The 19,186-nt window shown below is 42.0% G+C and overlaps 1 pseudogene; it reads left to right on the top strand.

The window, feature by feature from the left end:
• The first annotated feature begins 17,127 nt into the window (after window positions 1–17,127).
• Window positions 17,128–19,186, top strand: part of LOC115115794 (regulator of G-protein signaling 6-like) — a 167,408-nt pseudogene continuing 165,349 nt past the window's right edge.

Genomic DNA, 19,186 nt, shown 5'->3' with positions numbered 1-19,186 from the left:
TTCTGTAGTCATGGTAATTTACCTCAACACATCCAGTCCCATCACTTATTCTGTAGTCATGGTAATTTACCTCAACACATCCTGTCCCATTATTTATTCTGTAGTCATGGTAATTTACCTCAACACATCCTGTCCCATCACTTATTCTGTAGTCATGGTAATTTACCTCAACACATCCTGTCCCATCACTTATTCTGTAGTCATGGTAATTTACCTCAACACATCCAGTCCCATCACTTATTCTGTAGTCATGGTAATTTACCTCAACACATCCAGTCCCATCACTTATTCTGTAGTCATGGTAATTTACCTCAACACATCCTGTCCCATTATTTATTCTGTAGTCATGGTAATTTACCTCAACACATCCAGTCCCATCACTTATTCTGTAGTCATGGTAATTTACCTCAACACATCCTGTCCCATTATTTATTCTGTAGTCATGGTAATTTACCTCAACACATCCTGTCCCATCACTTATTCTGTAGTCATGGTAATTTACCTCAACACATCCAGTCCCATCACTTATTCTGTAGTCATGGTAATTTACCTCAACACATCCTGTCCCATTATTTATTCTGTAGTCATGGTAATTTACCTCAACACATCCAGTCCCATCACTTATTCTGTAGTCATGGTAATTTACCTCAACACATCCTGTCCCATTATTTATTCTGTAGTCATGGTAATTTACCTCAACACATCCTGTCCCATCACTTATTCTGTAGTCATGGTAATTTACCTCAACACATCCTGTCCCATCACTTATTCTGTAGTCATGGTAATTTACCTCAACACATCCAGTCCCATCACTTATTCTGTAGTCATGGTAATTTACCTCAACACATCCTGTCCCATTATTTATTCTGTAGTCATGGTAATTTACCTCAACACATCCTGTCCCATCACTTATTCTGTAGTCATGGTAATTTACCTCAACACATCCAGTCCCATCACTTATTCTGTAGTCATGCTAATTTACCTCAACACATCCTGTCCCATTATTTATTCTGTAGTCATGGTAATTTACCTCAACACATCCAGTCCCATGACTTATTCTATAGTCATGGTAATTTACCTCAACACATCCTGTCCCATTATTTATTCTGTAGTCATGGTAATTTACCTCAACACATCCTGTCCCATCACTTATTCTGTAGTCATGGTAATTTACCTCAACACATCCTGTCCCATCACTTATTCTGTAGTCATGGTAATTTACCTCAACACATCCAGTCCCATCACTTATTCTGTAGTCATGGTAATTTACCTCAACACATCCTGTCCCATTATTTATTCTGTAGTCATGGTAATTTACCTCAACACATCCTGTCCCATCACTTATTCTGTAGTCATGGTAATTTACCTCAACACATCCAGTCCCATCACTTATTCTGTAGTCATGCTAATTTACCTCAACACATCCTGTCCCATTATTTATTCTGTAGTCATGGTAATTTACCTCAACACATCCAGTCCCATGACTTATTCTATAGTCATGGTAATTTACCTCAACACATCCTGTCCCATTATTTATTCTGTAGTCATGGTAATTTACCTCAACACATCCTGTCCCATCACTTATTCTGTAGTCATGGTAATTTACCTCAACACATCCTGTCCCATTATTTATTCTGTAGTCATGGTAATTTACCTCAACACATCCAGTCCCATCACTTATTCTGTAGTCATGGTAATTTACCTCAACACATCCAGTCCCATCACTTATTCTGTAGTCATGGTAATTTACCTCAACACATCCAGTCCCATCACTTATTCTGTAGTCATGGTAATTTACCTCAACACATCCAGTCCCATCACTTATTCTGTAGTCATGGTAATTTACCTCAACACATCCTGTCCCATTATTTATTCTGTAGTCATGGTAATTTACCTCAACACATCCTGTCCCATTATTTATTCTGTAGTCATGGTAATTTACCTCAACACATCCAGTCCCATCACTTATTCTGTAGTCATGGTAATTTACCTCAACACATCCAGTCCCATCACTTATTCTGTAGTCATGGTAATTTACCTCAACACATCCAGTCCCATTATTTATGCTGTAGTCATGGTAATTTACCTCAACACATCCAGTCCCATTATTTATTCTGTAGTCATGGTAATTTACCAATTTATCCTAATAAAATACCAACAGCCAATATGAATCCTAATAAAATACCAACAGCCAATGGGGATCCTAATAAAATACCAACAGCCAATATGAATCCTAATAAAATACCAACAGCCAATGGGGATCCTAATAAAATACCAACAGCCAATGGGGATCCTAATAACATACCAACAGCCAATGGGGATCCTAATAAAATACCAACAGCCAATGGGGATCCTAATAAAATACCAACAGCCAATGGGGATCCTAATAACATACCAACAGCCAATGGGGATCCTAATAACATACCAACAGCCAATGGGGATTAGGATATTATTGGCTGTTGGTATTTATTGGATTGTTTATTTTGTACCAACAGCCACTGGGGATCCTAATAAAATACCAACAGCCAATGGGGATTGTTTATTTTGCCTGTGATTTCCAATCTCCTGCTAATATCTTATAATGCTCTATTATTTTAGTATGATGGTATACAACAAGGGAGACTGTGCTGCAAAACTCTTTTTTTTAATCGATCTTACTACTACTACATAAAACAAAAATATTGTATTAAAGGGGAAATATGCAGCATACATTTTGGGAGTTTATTAATGATAAGCACCCATTGATAGAATATAACTTCTACAGTAAACGCCTCGTAAACTTTAATTTACCCCATCAGAACCAAAAATATAAGAAATGTTGAATATGCTGTTCTAGGATCAGTTTAGCCTTTTAGATCAGAATCAATTGGATTATATGGACAGATCCTAGATCAGAATCAATAGGATTATATGGACAGATCCTAGATCAGAATCAATAGCATTATATGGACAGATCCTAGATCAGAATCAATAGGATTAAATGGACAGATCCTAGATCAGAATCAATAGGATTATATGGACAGATCCTAGATCAGAATCAATAGGATTATATGGACAGATCCTAGATCAGAATCAATAGGATTATATGGACAGATCCTAGATCAGAATCAATAGGATTATATGGACAGATCCTAGATCAGAATCAATAGGATTATATGGACAGATCCTCAGAATCAATAGGATTATATGGACAGATCCTAGATCAGAATCAATAGGATTATATGGACAGATCCTAGATCAGAATCAATAGGATTATATGGACAGATCCTAGATCAGAATCAATAGGATTATATGGACAGATCCTAGATCAGAATCAATAGGATTATATGGACAGATCCTAAATCAGAATCAATAGGATTATATGGACAGATCCTAGATCAGAATCAATAGGATTATATGGACAGATCCTAAATCAGCACTCCTACTTGGAGATGCTTTGTGTATACAGTGCCCAGATTTTCAAGAGAGAGATCACCTCATTCTTACCCCGAACTGAACTTGTGGTTTTTAATACCTTCTCTTCTGGCTTCATGTATGAATTAAAACTCCTTGTGGTACCAAAATGTAAGCTAGTTTAATTGTAAACAAACACTATATAGCCTAAAAAAACAGAATCTGCTATAAAAAGGGCTTTATAAATACATTTGATTGATTGATTGATTGATTGAAAATGTTCAGACCCATCCCTCAGCTCCAAACCCATCTCTCAGGTCCAGACCCATCCCTCAGGTCCAGACCCATCCCTCAACTCCAGACATCTCTCAGGTCCAAACCCATCCCTCAGCTCCAAAACCATCTCTCAGGTCCAGACCCATCCCTCAACTCCAGACCCATCCCTCAACTCCAGACATCTCTCAGGTCCAAACCCATCCCTCAGCACCAAAACCATCTCTCAGCACCAAAACCATCTCTCAGGTCCAGACCCATCCCTCAACTCCAAACATCTCTCAGGTCCAGACCCATCCCACAGGTCCAGACCCATCCCTCAACTCCAAACATCTCTCAGGTTCAGACCCATCTCTCAGGTCCAGACCCATCCCTCAACTCCAAACATCTCTCAGGTCCAGACCCATCCCTCAGGTCCAGACCCATTCCACAGGTCCAGACCCATTCCACAGGTCCAGACCCATTCCACAGGTCCAGACCCATCCCTCAGGTCCAGACCCATCCCTCAGGTCCAGACCGATCCCACAGGTCCAGACCCATCCCTCCACTCCAAACCCATCTCTCAGCTCCAGACCCATCCCACAGGTCCAGACCCATCCCTCAGGTCCAGACCCATCCCTCAGGCCCAGAACCATCCCTCCGGTCCAGACCCATCCCTCAGGTCCAGACCCATCCCTCAGGTCCAGACATCTCTCAGGTCCAGACCCATCCCTCAGGTCCAGACCCATCCCTTCACTCCAGACCCATCCCTCAGGTCCAGACCCATCCCTCCACTCCAGACCCATCCCTCCACTCCAGACATCTCTCAGGTCCAGACCCATCTCTCAGGTCCAGACCCATCCCTCAGCTGCAGACCCATCCCTCAGGTCCAGACCCATCCCTCAGGTCCAGACCCATCCCTCAGGTCCAGAACCATCCCTCAGGTCCAGAACCATCCCTCCACTCCAGACCCATCCCTCCACTCCAGACATCTCTCAGGTCCAGACCCATCTCTCAGGTCCAGACATCTCTCAGGTCCAGACCCATCTCTCAACTCCAGACATCTCTCAGGTCCAGACCCATCTCTCAACTCCAGAACCATCCCTCAGGTCCAGACCCATCTCTCAGGTCCAGACCTATCCCTCAGCTTTATCCTAAAGTGCGGGCGGGGAGACGCGTTGCTATTGTTTCAATTAAGGATTCAAGCATTTTTTATTTTTTCCTACTCACTCACTCACTCACTCACTCACTCACTCACTCCCTTTCTTCCTTATAGAAACACATGCACACACTCGGAAGCGTACACCCGATGATCCTCTCTTTTCGTACGTACCTGCCTGCTCTACTCTACACAGAGACCACCCACGCCACAGCCCAGCGCACAGAGAGACAGATCAAGAGAGAGAGAGAGACAGAACGAGAGCGAGAGAGAGAGAGAGAGAGAGAGAGAGACAGAGAGAGAGAGAGAGAGAGAGAGAGAGAGAGGGGGGAACGCTACACCCTCCCAGCAGCTGTCTCTGATCCAACATCTGTGTGCGCCGCTTCTCCTGTTCTCTCCATCCATCCTTTTGACTCGCTCCTCAAGCCAATTAGATCATGAACATGCTGTGTGCTTGTTGCTAGGGGGGGGAAGAGAACCAAGAAGAGTGGACCAGCCGATACTTTGTTGCTAAGGTAATGAACGTTTGTGAGAGGTGTGAAAGACAATATTGAATTTTGTCACTGAGGTGTTTGTGTGTGTATGAGAGAGAGTGTGTGTATATCGATAACACCAGTGTATTGCCAGGTTGAGTATGGGAGTTACGTTACTAATGTGTGTGTGTGTGCGTGCGTGCGTGTGCATTGGGACAAGAGTTGTCCATGGAGGATTTGGGCTGTGGTGTGGAGCAGCTGTATACTTAACAAGCTCTCACAGTTTCACCGCAGAATCCATCATTTGTCCTTTAAACCTCAAATTTGGAAGGTTAAGTTTAGGCATGAATTCCGAACGGTTACTTTAAAGGTTAAGGTTTGATGTAGGGTAAACAATAAAGCGCGTGGATTAAACATCTGCGTCCGTATCACCGTTGCTCCAAACGTGGACGGACGTTGAATTTTACAGTGGCTCTTGAGCGACCTGGTTGGTGTAGTTCCAGCAGCACTGAGAGAAAGCTAAACAGCTACTACATTATAGGGAATCTCTGTCACTCTTCGTGTCTCTCTCTCTCTGTCACTCTTCATGTCTCTCTCTCTCTCTGTCACTCTTCATGTCTCTCTCTCTCTCTGTCACTCTTCATGTCTCTCTCTCTCTCTGTCACTCTTCATGTCTCTCTCTCTCTCTGTCACTCTTCATGTCTCTCTCTCTCTCTGTCACTCTTCGTGTCTCTCTCTCTCTCTGTCACTCTTCGTGTCTCTCTCTCTCTCTGTCACTCTTCATGTCTCTCTCTCTCTCTGTCACTCTTCGTGTCTCTCTCTCTCTCTGTCACTCTTCGTGTCTCTCTCTCTCTCTGTCACTCTTCGTGTCTCTCTCTCTGTCACTCTTCGTGTCTCTCTCTCTCTGTCACTCTTCATGTCTCTCTCTCTCTCTGTCACTCTTCGTGTCTCTCTCTCTCTGTCACTCTTCGTGTCTCTCTCTCTCTGTCACTCTTCATGTCTCTCTCTCTTTGTCTCTCTCTGTCTCTCTCTGTCACTCTTCATGTCTCTCTCTCTCTCTGTCACTCTTCATGTCTCTCTCTCTTTGTCTCTCTCTGTGTCTCTCTCTCATCTCTGTCACTCTTCATGTCTCTCTCTCTCTCTGTCACTCTTCATGTCTCTCTCTCTCTGTCACTCTTCATGTCTCTCTCTCTTTGTCTCTCTCTGTGTCTCTCTCTCATCTCTGTGTGTCTCTGTCTGTCTGTCACTCTTCACGTCTCTCTCTCTTTGTCTCTCTCTGTGTCTCTCTCTCATCTCTGTGTGTCTCTGTCTGTCTGTCACTTCATGTCTCTCTCACTCTCTCTCTGTCCGTGTGTCTCTCTCTCTCTGTCTATCTGCCCTCTCCTCTCTCTCTCTCTCTCTCTCTCTCTCTCTCTCTCTCTCTCTCTCTCTCTCTCTCTCTCTCTCTCTCTCTCAATTCAATTCAAGGGGCTTTATTGGCATGGGAAACATGTGTTAACCTGTTAACCTCATTGCCAAAGCAAGTGAGGTAGATAATATACAAAAGTGAAATAAACAATAAAAATGAACAGTAAACATTACACATACAGAAGTTTCAAAACTATTATGTATATATACAGTGTTGTAACAATGTACAAATGGTTAAAGTACACAAGGGAAAATTAATAAGCATAAATATGGGTTGAATTCACAATGGTGTTTGTTCTTCACTGGTTGCCCTTTTCTTGTGGCAACAGGTCACAAATATTGCTGCTGTGATGGCACACTGTGGAATTTCACCCAGTAGATATGGGAGTTTATCAAAATTGGGTTTGTTTTTGAATTCTTTGTGGATCTGTGTAATCTGAGGGAAATATGTGTCTCTAATATGGTCATACATTGGGCAGGAGGTTAGGAAGTGCAGCTCAGTTTCCACCTCATTTTGTGGGCAGTGAGCACATAGTCTGTCTTCTCTTGAGAGCCAGGTCTGCCTACGGTGGCCTTTCTCAATAGCAAGGCTATGCTCACTAAGTCTGTACATAGTCAAAGCTTTCCTTAATGTTTGGTCAGTCACGGTGGTCAGGTATTCTGCCACTGTGTACTCTCTGTTTAGGGCCAAATAGCATTCTAGTTTGCTCTGTTTTTTTGTTAATTCTTTCCAATGTGTCAAGTAATTATCTTTTTGTTTTCTCATGATTTGGTTGGGTCTAATTGTGCTGCTGTCCTGGGGCTCTGTGGGGTGTGTGTGTAAACAGAGCCCCAGGACCAGCTTGCTTAGGGGACTCTTCTCCAGGTTCATCTCTCTGTAGGCGATGGCTTTATTATGGAAGGTTTGGGAATCGCTTCCTTTTAGGTGGTTGTAGAATTGAACGACTCTTTTCTGGATTTTGATAATTAGTGAGTATCGGCCTAATTCTGCTCTGCATGCATTATTTGGTGTTTTACGTTGTACACAGAGGATATTTTTGCAGAATTCTGCATGCAGAGTCTCAATTTGGTGTTTGTCCCATTTTGTGAAGTCTTGGTTGGTGAGCGGACCCCAGACCTCACAACCGTAAAGGGCAATGGGCTCTATGACTGATTCAAGTATTTTTAGCCAGATCCTAATTGGTATGTTGAATTTTATGTTCCTTTTGATGGCATAGAATGCCCTTCTTGCCTTGTCTCTCAGATCGTTCACAGCTTTGTGGAAGTTACCTGTTACTTACCTGCTATGTTTAAGCCAAGGTATGTGTAGTTTTTTTGTGTGCTCTACGGCATTGTTTTCATTGAGGAAATGTACGAGTCTGCTGTTAATGGTAATGCATAGGATTTTCCCAAGGTTGCTGTTGTAATTATATCCCACGGTAATTATTGGGGTCAAATTTGTCTCCACTTTTGTGGATTGGGATGATCAGTCCTTGGTTCCAAATATTGGGGAAGATGCCAGAGCTAAGGATGATGTTAAAGAGTTTTAGTATAGCCAATTGGAATTTGTTGTCTGTATATTTGACCATTTCATTGAGAATACCATCAACACCACACGCCTTTTTGGGTTGGAGGGTTTTTATTTTGTCCTGTAGTTTATTCAAGGTAATTGGAGAATCCAGCAGGTTCTGGTAGTCTTTAATAGTTGATAGAGCCAAAAAGATTGGAGAAGTGGTTTACCCATACATCTCCATTTTGGATAAATAATTATTCGTGTTGTTGTTTGTTTAGTGTTTTCCAATTTTCCCAGAAGTGGTTAGAGTCTATGGATTCTTCAATTACATTGAGCTGATTTCTGACGTGCTGTTCCTTCTTTTTCCGTAGTGTATTTCTGTATTGTTTTAGTGATTCACCATAGTGAAGGCGTAGACTCAGGTTTTCCGGGTCTTTATGTTTTTGGTTGGACAGGTTTCTCAATTTCTTTCTTAGATTTTTGCATTCTTCATCAAACCATTTGTCATTGTTGTTCACCTTCTTCGGTTTTCTATTTGAGATTTTTAGATTTGATAGGGAAGCTGAGAGGTCAAATATACTGTTAAGATTTTCTACTGCCAAGTTTACACCTTTTCTCTCTCTCCCTCCTCTCTCTCTCTCTCTCTCTCTCTCTCTCTCTCTCTCTCTCTCTCTCTCTCTCTCTCTCTCTCTCTCTCTCTCTCTCTCTCTCTCTCTCTCTCTCTCTCTCTCTCTCTCTCTCTCTCTCTCTCTCTCTCTGTGTATGTTCCAACCTACATGTTGTGACATCCATAGGACAGGTTATTGATCTAAACCAGGTGATATTCTACAGGGGTTATTGATCTAAACCAGGTGATACTCTACAGGGGTTATTGATCTAAACCAGGTGATATTCTACAGGGGTTATTGATCTAAACCAGGTGATATTCTACAGGGGTTATTGATCTAAACCAGGTGATATTCTACAGGGGTTATTGATCTAAACCAGGTGATACTCTACAGGGGTTATTGATCTAAACCAGGTGATATTCTACAGGGGTTATTGATCTAAACCAGGTGATACTCTACAGGGGTTATTGATCTAAACCAGGTGATACTCTACAGGGGTTATTGATCTAAACCAGGTGATACTCTACAGGGGTTATTGATCTAAACCAGGTGATACTCTACAGGGGTTATTGATCTAAACCAGGTGATACTCTACAGGGGTTATTGATCTAAACCAGGTGATATTCTACAGGAGTTATTGATCTAAACCAGGTGATATTCTACAGGGGTTATTGATCTAAACCAGGTGATATTCTACAGGGGTTATTGATCTAAACCAGGTGATATTCTACAGGGGTTATTGATCTAAACCAGGTGATATTCTACAGGGGTTATTGATCTAAACCAGGTGATACTCTACAGGGGTTATTGATCTAAACCAGGTGATACTCTACAGGGGTTATTGATCTAAACCAGGTGATATTCTATAGGGGTTATTGATCTAAACCAGGTGATATTCTACACAGGTTATTGATCTAAACCAGGTGATATTCTATAGGGGTTATTGATCTAAACCAGGTGATACTCTATAGGGGTTATTGATCTAAACCAGGTGATATTCTACAGGGAGCCAAACAACTGGACCAATAACTCAGACAGAAATGCCCTGGAACACACACTCCTAACACAAACACACACACATAGACACACAGCCCAACAGAGCCATACTGGACATCATACAGTATGTCTGAAGATCTGATCCCACTGCTACCATCATCAGATCTGATCCCACTGCTACCATCATCAGATCTGATCCCACTGCTACCATCATCAGATCTGATCCCACTGCTACCATCATCAGATCTGATCCCACTGCTACCATCATCAGATCTGATCCCACTGCTACCATCATCAGATCTGATCCCACTGCTGCCCCCATTAGATCTGATCCCACTGCTACCATCATCAGATCAGATCATCAGATCTCATTCAGATCTGCCATCATCATCAGATCTGATCCCCCATTAGATCTGATCCCACTGCTACCATCATCAGATCTGATCTCATTGCTGCCATCATCAGATCTGATCCCACTGCTACCATCATCAGATCTGATCCCACTGCTACCATCATCAGATCTGATCTCATTGCTGCCACCATCAGATCTGATCCCACTTCTGCCACCATCAGATCTGATCCCACTTCTGCCACCATCAGATCTGATCCCACTGCTACCATCATCAGATCTGATCTCATTGCTGCCGCCATCAGATCTGATCCCACTTCTGCCATCATCAGATCTGATCCCACTGCTACCATCATCAGATCTGATCTCATTGCTGCCGCCATCAGATCTGATCCCACTTCTGCCATCATCAGATCTGATCCCACTTCTCCATCATCAGATCTGATCTCATTGCTGCCACCATCAGATCTGATCCCACTTCTCCATCATCAGATCTGATCTCATTGCTGCCACCATCAGATCTGATCCCACTTCTCCATCATCAGATCTGATCCCACTGCTACCATCATCAGATCTGATCCCACTTCTCCATCATCAGATCTGATCCCACTTCTGCCCCCATCAGATCTGATCCCACTGCTACCATCATCAGATCTGATCCCACTTCTGCCACCATCAGATCTGACTGAAGTTTGATTTGATTTGGATCCCACCTCTGCATCCTGGAGGTCTGGCTGTCTTATATACAACAGGTAGAAATTTCCCCATAATCACACTGATACCGAGTCAGATATTGTATCATCTCCATAATAGTTAAGGTTAGGATTCAGGGTAGAGTAATCTGATCCTAGATTTGCGGTTAGGGGCCATTTCTACCTCAGCGTATTTTTAAGGTAGACATTGAGGCTATTTGGGTATTCATCTCTTCCTCTGCTCTCGCCACTGCTCGTTGCAGACGCCAATATTGTGACAGGTGTCCGATCGTCAGGCGCCAACTGGCAGCAGCGAGAGGCAGAAATGCCTGGAGCTCTGGAAATGAATGTGGAATGGGAATCACCCTATCAGAGAGTTCCAGGCAACATTACGGTCTGGAATGCTGGAATAATGTCGCCTGTATGTAAATGGATCTTTCTATACATAATGGAGCCAACGTGTGACATCAAAGTAAAAAATGTCCCATCTGTTGTTACAGGAATAAGATTCTAGATAGGCACAATGAGACCATAACTCCTAGCAACAACAAAACACCCACATGTCATTCAAATTGTCACATGTTGATGGTATTGCTGAGTTCTCTCAGATCTCCACACGTGTCTAGGGGTAGGAGCTAGGCATTGTTTCTGGACCCCAAAACCCCTTGGGTGTTGGGTGGACCTACAGCACGACACGAGGCATTGGTTGGTTTGTTTCATTCCACTGCTATAGACACAAAGATTTGCACACGTGTCAGCTGGACACACCAACATGGTCTGGGTAGCTGAAGACCTGCTGTAAATGGTGACAGGATATATTTACATGTCTACTATTCACATCCTTGCTTCATTCCAGCTAGTTAGATGTGCAACCACTGACTAACTATATTTAGGGACATATCTCTAGTCTAGCAATATATACTGTTGTTTTGGCTGTATAGCGTCATTTAATACGTTTACCAATGGACAGCAGTCAGCTAACCATTTACAGTAACAGCAGTTCATGAATAAGTCAATACACACTAAATCTTATGCAGATATTGAGAAAATCATACCATGGCACTGTGGCATGGTATGGGCAGCTATTAATCAATTAATCAATTAATCAATTAATTCATAGATAATAGATTCATAGAATGGAGTTAGAAAGATGAATTCCTACTTTGAAAGGACAGGAAGTGGCTGTGCACTTAACCAGGCATTCCGTATTTAACCCCACCCACATGTGATCATTGAAATATCAAGTCGTTTTTTGTTTTTATAGGCAAAAACAAAACAAACAAAAAAGCAATTTTTTTTTTGTATTTTTCGAATTATATTCAACAACTAATAAACGTGCCATTTTCAAGTACTCAGTTGGGAAAACAAACAATCAAAACATACGCAGACTGTAATTTTACCTCGGGAATCATGATTTATTGTTGTTCATGATGTAGGCTAATTATCTTGACCGCAATAACAACACAGACACCAAAATGTTCTGTCAATCCGCGAAGATCTACATTAATTCCAGCACTTTGGCTGTTGTTAAATCGCGTTCCATATCACACAAGCTCTTTATCACAGAATCAGCTGATGTTGCTGGCAATAATGTCCCCAAGTAACTAAACGGCTAAACATCAAACCAGCGATGTGTAATTATTGAAGAACCCTGTTCATGTCAGTATCGATGTCTGTTTTATTAATCACGGTAAAGTTACTTTCTGTTTTGCAATCACATTCATAATGTCTGCCCACGAAAACTGTTTTCACACTGTCACATAGGGAGACACGAAATGTTATGAGGTCACAGTTCACAGAAAAATACAATAATATCCAGGAATTTAACCGGATCAGGGTCAACGTGTAATTCAATTGTTAAATTCCTTAAGGGTATGATATAACAACAAACAACAGTGTCACAAATGTAACGAAAGAAAGGTTGTTTTATGTCACAGATTCCAAGCACGAGAAAGGGTTTAAACAGGCTTGAATTCAACTCACAAATCATATTGAATGTGTCGATGTTCCCCTTAATATCTTAATGTATTCACATGGGAAAAAAAAGCTCATTATTATTATTATTAAGGACTTCGTAACAGCTCCAAACAGTTGTCCACGACAAGAAATGTGCACTGGTACCCTAGTTCATAGAAAGACCCAAATGTTGCACCGGAACCCTAGTTCATAGAAAGACTCAAATGTTGCACCGGAACCCTAGTTCATAGAAAGACCCAAATGTTGCACCGGAACCCTAGTTCATAGAAAGACTCAAATGTTGCACCGGAACCCTAGTTCATAGAAAGACTCAAATGTTGCACCGGAACCCTAGTTTGTAGAAAGACCCAAATTGTGTTTATCTGCATGATTCCTGGCCAGTGGTGATTTTAGCATGTAAATCTTGGTGGGGCAAACCCCCCCATAATTTTATTTTGATGCATGCCAGCAAAGCCACTACACAACACTCAAAAATACATCAATTGCACTATAACGGTGCCAAACGGAGCACACAAAACTGATATGGCCTAGATAAAGCTGTCCCAACAGCAGAGTCCCAGCAGCAGTCCCAACATCGTACCACTGCTACACCTGGCTATCAGTGGAGCCTTGTCTGGCAGTGAAACAGTTCATTCAGCCTCATTTTACTGCCTTTAAAAAAAACATAGCTGATATGGTTGACTTGCACATGTGGTTTCAACTGACAATTGAGATGCAGAAGCTATGGCATAAGGGGACAACGAGCAGATGAGAGGTCATCTGCAATTTCGATTAAGACATGAATTAATGAGCGAGCTAGGATGGATGTCATTTTTGAAATGTACAGCAACAGAATTCAGAACATAGGCCATACTTACAGTAGTCTCCCTGTACACCAAGTCAGAACTGTAGGATAAATAAAGTGGGTATATAAGCAGACAACGAAAGCCCTTACAATATTAGATATTTCTCTCAAACAGGCTATAGGCTACATGTGCACCACCAATTCAGAGCAGTAGGCTAAAATATGAGGTTAAAAGGGACCAACTTATTAGGGTGAGGCACATCAACTACTAGCAGCTTACTACACATCATACACTTTGTATTACTTTCTTAGCATCAGTACACAGTATCAGTCAAAGGTTTGGACACACCTACTCATTCAAGGGTTTTTCTTTATTTTGACTATTTTCTACATTGTAGAATTATAGTGAATCAAATCAAAACAAATCAAAGATTATTTGTCACGTGCACCGAATACAACAGGTATTACAGTGAAATTACAGTGAAATCACCTTACATTGAAATGCTTACTTACAGGCTCTAACCAATAGTGCAAAAAAAGGTATTAGGTGAACAATAGGTAGGTAAAGAAATAAAAACAACAGTAAAAAGACAGGCTATATACAGTAACGAGGCTATAAAAGTAGCGAGGATACATACAGACACCGGTTAGTCAGGCTGATTGAGGTAGTATGTACATGAATGTATAGTTAAAGTGACTATGCATATATGATAAACAGAGAGTTGCAGCAGCGTAAAAAGAGGAGTTGCACACAATGCAAATAGTCCGGGTAGCCATTTGATTACCTGTTCAGGAGTCTTATGGCTTGGGGGTAAAAACTGTTGAAAAGATGTCAAAACTATGAAATAACACATCTGGAATCATATAGTAAACAAAACAGTGTTAAACAAATCTAAAAACATTTTAGATTATTGAAAGTAGCCACGCTTTGCCTTGATGACATCTTTGCACACTCTTGGCATTCTCCCAACCAGCTTCACCTGGAATGCTTTTCCAACAGTCTTGAAGGAGTTCCCACATATGCTGAGTACTTGTTGGCTGCTTTTCCTTCACTCTGTGGTCCAACTCATCCCAAACAATCTAAACTGGGTTGAGGTTGGGTGATTGTGGAGGCCAGGTTATGTGATGCAGCACTCCATCACTCTCCTTCTTGGTCACATAGTCCTTACATCACCTGGAGGTGTGTTGGGTCATTGTCCTGTTGAAAAACAAATGATAGCCCTACTAAATATAAACCAGATGGGAATGGCGTATCACTGCACAATGCTGTGGTAGCCATGCTGGTTATGTATGCCTTGAATTCTAAATAAATCACAGACCATGTTACCAGCAAAGCACCCCAACACGGTGGGAACCTCACATCCAGAGATCATCCATTGACCTACTCTGCATCTCACAACGACATGGTGGTTGGAACCAAACATCTCACATTTGGACTCATTAGACCAAAGGACAGATTTCAACCGGTCTAATGTCCATTGCTCGTGTTTTTTGACCCAAGCAAGTCTCTTCTTCTTATTGGTGTCCTTTAGAAGTGGTTTCTTTGCAGCAATTCGACCATGAAGTCCTGATTCGCGCAGTCTCCTCTGAACAGTTGAGATGTGTCTGTTACTTGAACTCTGTGAAGCATTTACTTGGGCTGCATTTTCTGAGGCTGGTAACTCTAATGAACTAATCCTCTGCAGCATCCTCTGCAGCAGAGCTATCTCTGGGTCTTCCTTTCCTGTGGCAGTCCTCATGAGAGTCAGTGTCATCATAGTTGGTCATGTCATAATATGGGCTAGGTATTTTAACAAATAGGGCTATCTTCTGAATACGACCTCTACCTTGTGACAACACAACTGATTAGCTTAAACTCATTAAGAAGGAAAAGAAATTCCACAAATTAACTTTTAACAAAGCACACCTGTTAATTGAAATGCATTCCAGGTGACTTCACAATGCCACAGATGTCTCTTTGTTTTGAGGGAGAGTGCAACTGACATGCTGACTGCAGAAATATCCACCAGAGAATTTAATGTTAATTTCTCTACCATAAGCCGCTTCCAAAATCGTTTCAGAGAATTTGGCAGTACTTCCAAATGGCCTCAAAACCGCAGACCACGTGTATGGCATTGTGTGGGCTGATGTCAACGTTGTGAACATTGTGTCCGATGGTGGGGTTATGGTATGAGCAGGCATAAGCTAGGGACAATGAACACAATTGCAATTTATTGATGGCAATTTGAATGCACAGAGACACCGTGACCCTGAGGCCCATTGTCATGCCATTAATCCGCCGCCATCACCTCATGTTTCAGCATGATAATGCACAGCCCCATGTAACAAGGATCTGTACACAATTTCTGGAAGCAAAAAAGGTCCCAGTTCTTCCATGTCCTGCATACTCACCAGACATGTCACCCATTGAGCATGTTTGGGATGCTCTGGATCGACATGTACGACAGCATGTTCCAGTTCCCACCAATATCCAGCAACTTCACACAACCATTGAAGAGGATTGGGACAACATTCCACAGGCCACAATCAACAGCCTGATCAACTCTATGAGAAGGAGATGTGTCACTGCATGAGGCAAATGGTCACACCAGATACTGACTGGTTTTCTGATCCGCGCATCTACTTTTTTTGTGACCAACAGATGCAGATTTATATTCCCAGTCATGTGAAATCCGTAGATTTAGGGCCTAATTCATTTGTTTAAATGCATTGATTTCCTTATATGAACTGTAACACAGTAAAATCTTTGAAAGTGTTAGATGCTGCACTTGTATTTTTGTTCAGTATATTTAATCCATTTTGAATTCAGGATGTAACACAACCAAATGTGGACTAAGTCAAAGGGGTATGAATACTTTCCGAAGGCACTGTATATCAGATGGATCTAATGGTTTCTTCTTTCTCCTGTTCTTCTTTCCTCCACCATCCGCTGAGAGAGAGAGAGAGAGAGAGAGAGAGAGAGAGAGAGAAAATGAGAGAGAGAGAGAGGGAGAGAATGATAGAGAATGAGAGAGAGAGAGAGAGAGAGAGAGAGAGAGAGAGAGAGAGAGAGTGAGAGAGAGAGAGAGAGAGAGAGAGAGAGAGATGAGAGAGAGAGAGAGAGAGAGAGAGAGAGAGAGAGAGAATGAGAGAGAGAGAGAGAGAATGAGAGAGAGAGAGAGAGAGAGATAATGAGAGAGAGAGAGAGAGACAGAGAGACAGAGAGAGAGAGACAGAGAGAGAGAGAGAGAGAGAGAGAGAGAGAGAGAGAGAGAGAGAGAGAGAGAGAGAGAGAGAGAGAGAGAGAGAGAGAGAGAGAGAGAGAGAGAGAGAGAGAGAGAGAGAGAGACAGAGAGAGAGAGAGAGAGACAGAGAGAGAGAGAGAGAGAGAGAGAGAGAGACAGAGAGAGAGAGAGAGAGAGAGAGAGAGAGAGAGAGAGAGAGAGAGAGAGAGAGAGAGAGAGAGAGAGAGAGAGAGAGAGAGAGAGAGAGAGAGAGAGAGTTTCAGTGTAATAGTGTTGTGTTCTTATTTCCTCTGACAGGGAAAAAAATAAAGAGATGGAATAGAGACGGCTAGATGAGATGGATCTAATGTCTCCAATAAAAGAGAAAGAGAGAAAAAAAGGGGATTGAAAGAGAGAGAGAATAGACAGCTATGAGATGGATCTAATGTCTTCTTTTCTCTTTCCCCAGCCTCCAGTGACAGAAGAAGAAAGAGTGCAAGAGAACAACGGAGAGGGACTGAAAGAGAGAGAGAGCAAAGGATAAAGAGAACAACGGAGAGGGACTGAAAGAGAGAGAGAGAGCAAAGGATAAAGAGAACAAGAGAAGACATCAGTCAGTTACAGTATGAACCAGTCCAGCCAGGACCCGAGTGGAGTGGGAACAGCAGACCCCGATGAGGAATCTCCCAACATGATCGTCTACAGAAAGGTAGGAGGACAGCGCTGGTCTGTATATCATTATGTTGTGTGAAGGTAGGAGGACCACACTGGTCTGTATATCATTATGTTGTGTGAAGGTAGGAGGACAACACTGGCCTTTATAACATTATGTTGTGGAAAGGTTGTGTGAAGGTAGGAGGACAGCGCTGGTCTGTATATCATTATGTTGTGTGAAGGTAGGAGGACAACACTGGTCTTTATAACATTATGTTGTGGAAAGGTAGGAGGACCACACTGGCCTTTATAACATTATGTTGTGGAAAGGTTGTGTGAAGGTAGGAGGACCACACTGGTCTTGATAACATTATGTTGTGGAAAGGTTGTGTGAAGGTCGGAGGACAGCGCTGGTCTTGATAACATTATGTTGTGGAAAGGTTGTGTGAAGGTAGGAGGACCACACTGGCCTTTATAACATTATGTTGTGGAAAGGTTGTGTGAAGGTAGGACAACACTGGTCTTTATATCATTATGTTGTGGAAAGGTTGTGTGAAGGTAGGACAACACTGGTCTTTATATCATTATGTTGTGGAAAGGTTGTGTGAAGGTAGGACAACACTGGTCTTTATAACATTATGTTGTGGAAAGGTTGTGTGAAGGTAGGACAACACTGGTCTTTATATCATTATGTTGTGGAAAGGTTGTGTGAAGGTAGGACAACACTGGTCTTTATAACATTATGTTGTGGAAAGGTTGTGTGAAGGTAGGACAACACTGGTCTTTATAACATTATGTTGTGGAAAGGTTGTGTGAAGGTAGGACAACACTGGTCTTTATATCATTAGGTTGTGTGAAGGTAGGACAACACTGGTCTTTATATCATTAGGTTGTGTGAAGGTAGGACAACACTGGTCTTTATAACATTATGTTGTGGAAAGGTTGTGTGAAGGTAGGACCACACTGGCCTTTATAACATTATGTTGTAGAAAGGTTTTGTGAAGGTAGGAGTACAACACTGGTCTTTATATCATTATGTTGTGGAAAGGTTGGGTGAAGGTAGGAGGACCACACTGGCCTTTATAACATTATGTTGTGGAAAGGTTGTGTGAAGGTAGGAGGACAACACTGATCTTTATAACATTATGTTGTGGAAAGGTTGTGTGAAGGTAGGAGGACAACACTGGCCTTTATAACATTATGTTGTGGAAAGGTTGTGTGAAGGTAGGAGGACAACACTGGTCTTTATATCATTATGTTGTGGAAAGGTTGTGTGAAGGTAGGAGTACAACACTGGTCTTTATATCATTATGTTGTGGAAAGGTTGTGTGAAGGTAGGACAACACTGGTCTTTATAACATTATGTTGTGGAAAGGTTGTGTGAAGGTAGGACAACACTGATCTTTATATCATTATGTTGTGGAAAGGTTGTGTGAAGGTAGGAGGACAACACTGGTCTTTATATCATTATGTTGTGGAAAGGTTGTGTGAAGGTAGGAGTACAACACTGGTCTTTATATCATTATGTTGTGGAAAGGTTGGGTGAAGGTAGGACAACACTGGTCTTTATAACATTATGTTGTGTGAAGGTAGGAGGACAGCGCTGGTCTTTATAACATTATGTTGTGGAAAGGTTTTGTGAAGGTAGGAGTACAACACTGGTCTTTATATCATTATGTTGTGGAAAGGTTGTGTGAAGGTTGGACAACACTGGTCTTTATAACATTATGTTGTTGAAGGTGGAAAG

Source organism: Oncorhynchus nerka, linkage group LG13 (assembly GCF_034236695.1).
Source record: "Oncorhynchus nerka isolate Pitt River linkage group LG13, Oner_Uvic_2.0, whole genome shotgun sequence".
NCBI classification, from domain to species: Eukaryota; Metazoa; Chordata; class Actinopteri; order Salmoniformes; family Salmonidae; genus Oncorhynchus; species Oncorhynchus nerka.
Note: the sequence above shows the minus strand (reverse complement) of the source record. Positions and strands in the feature narration are given on the sequence as shown.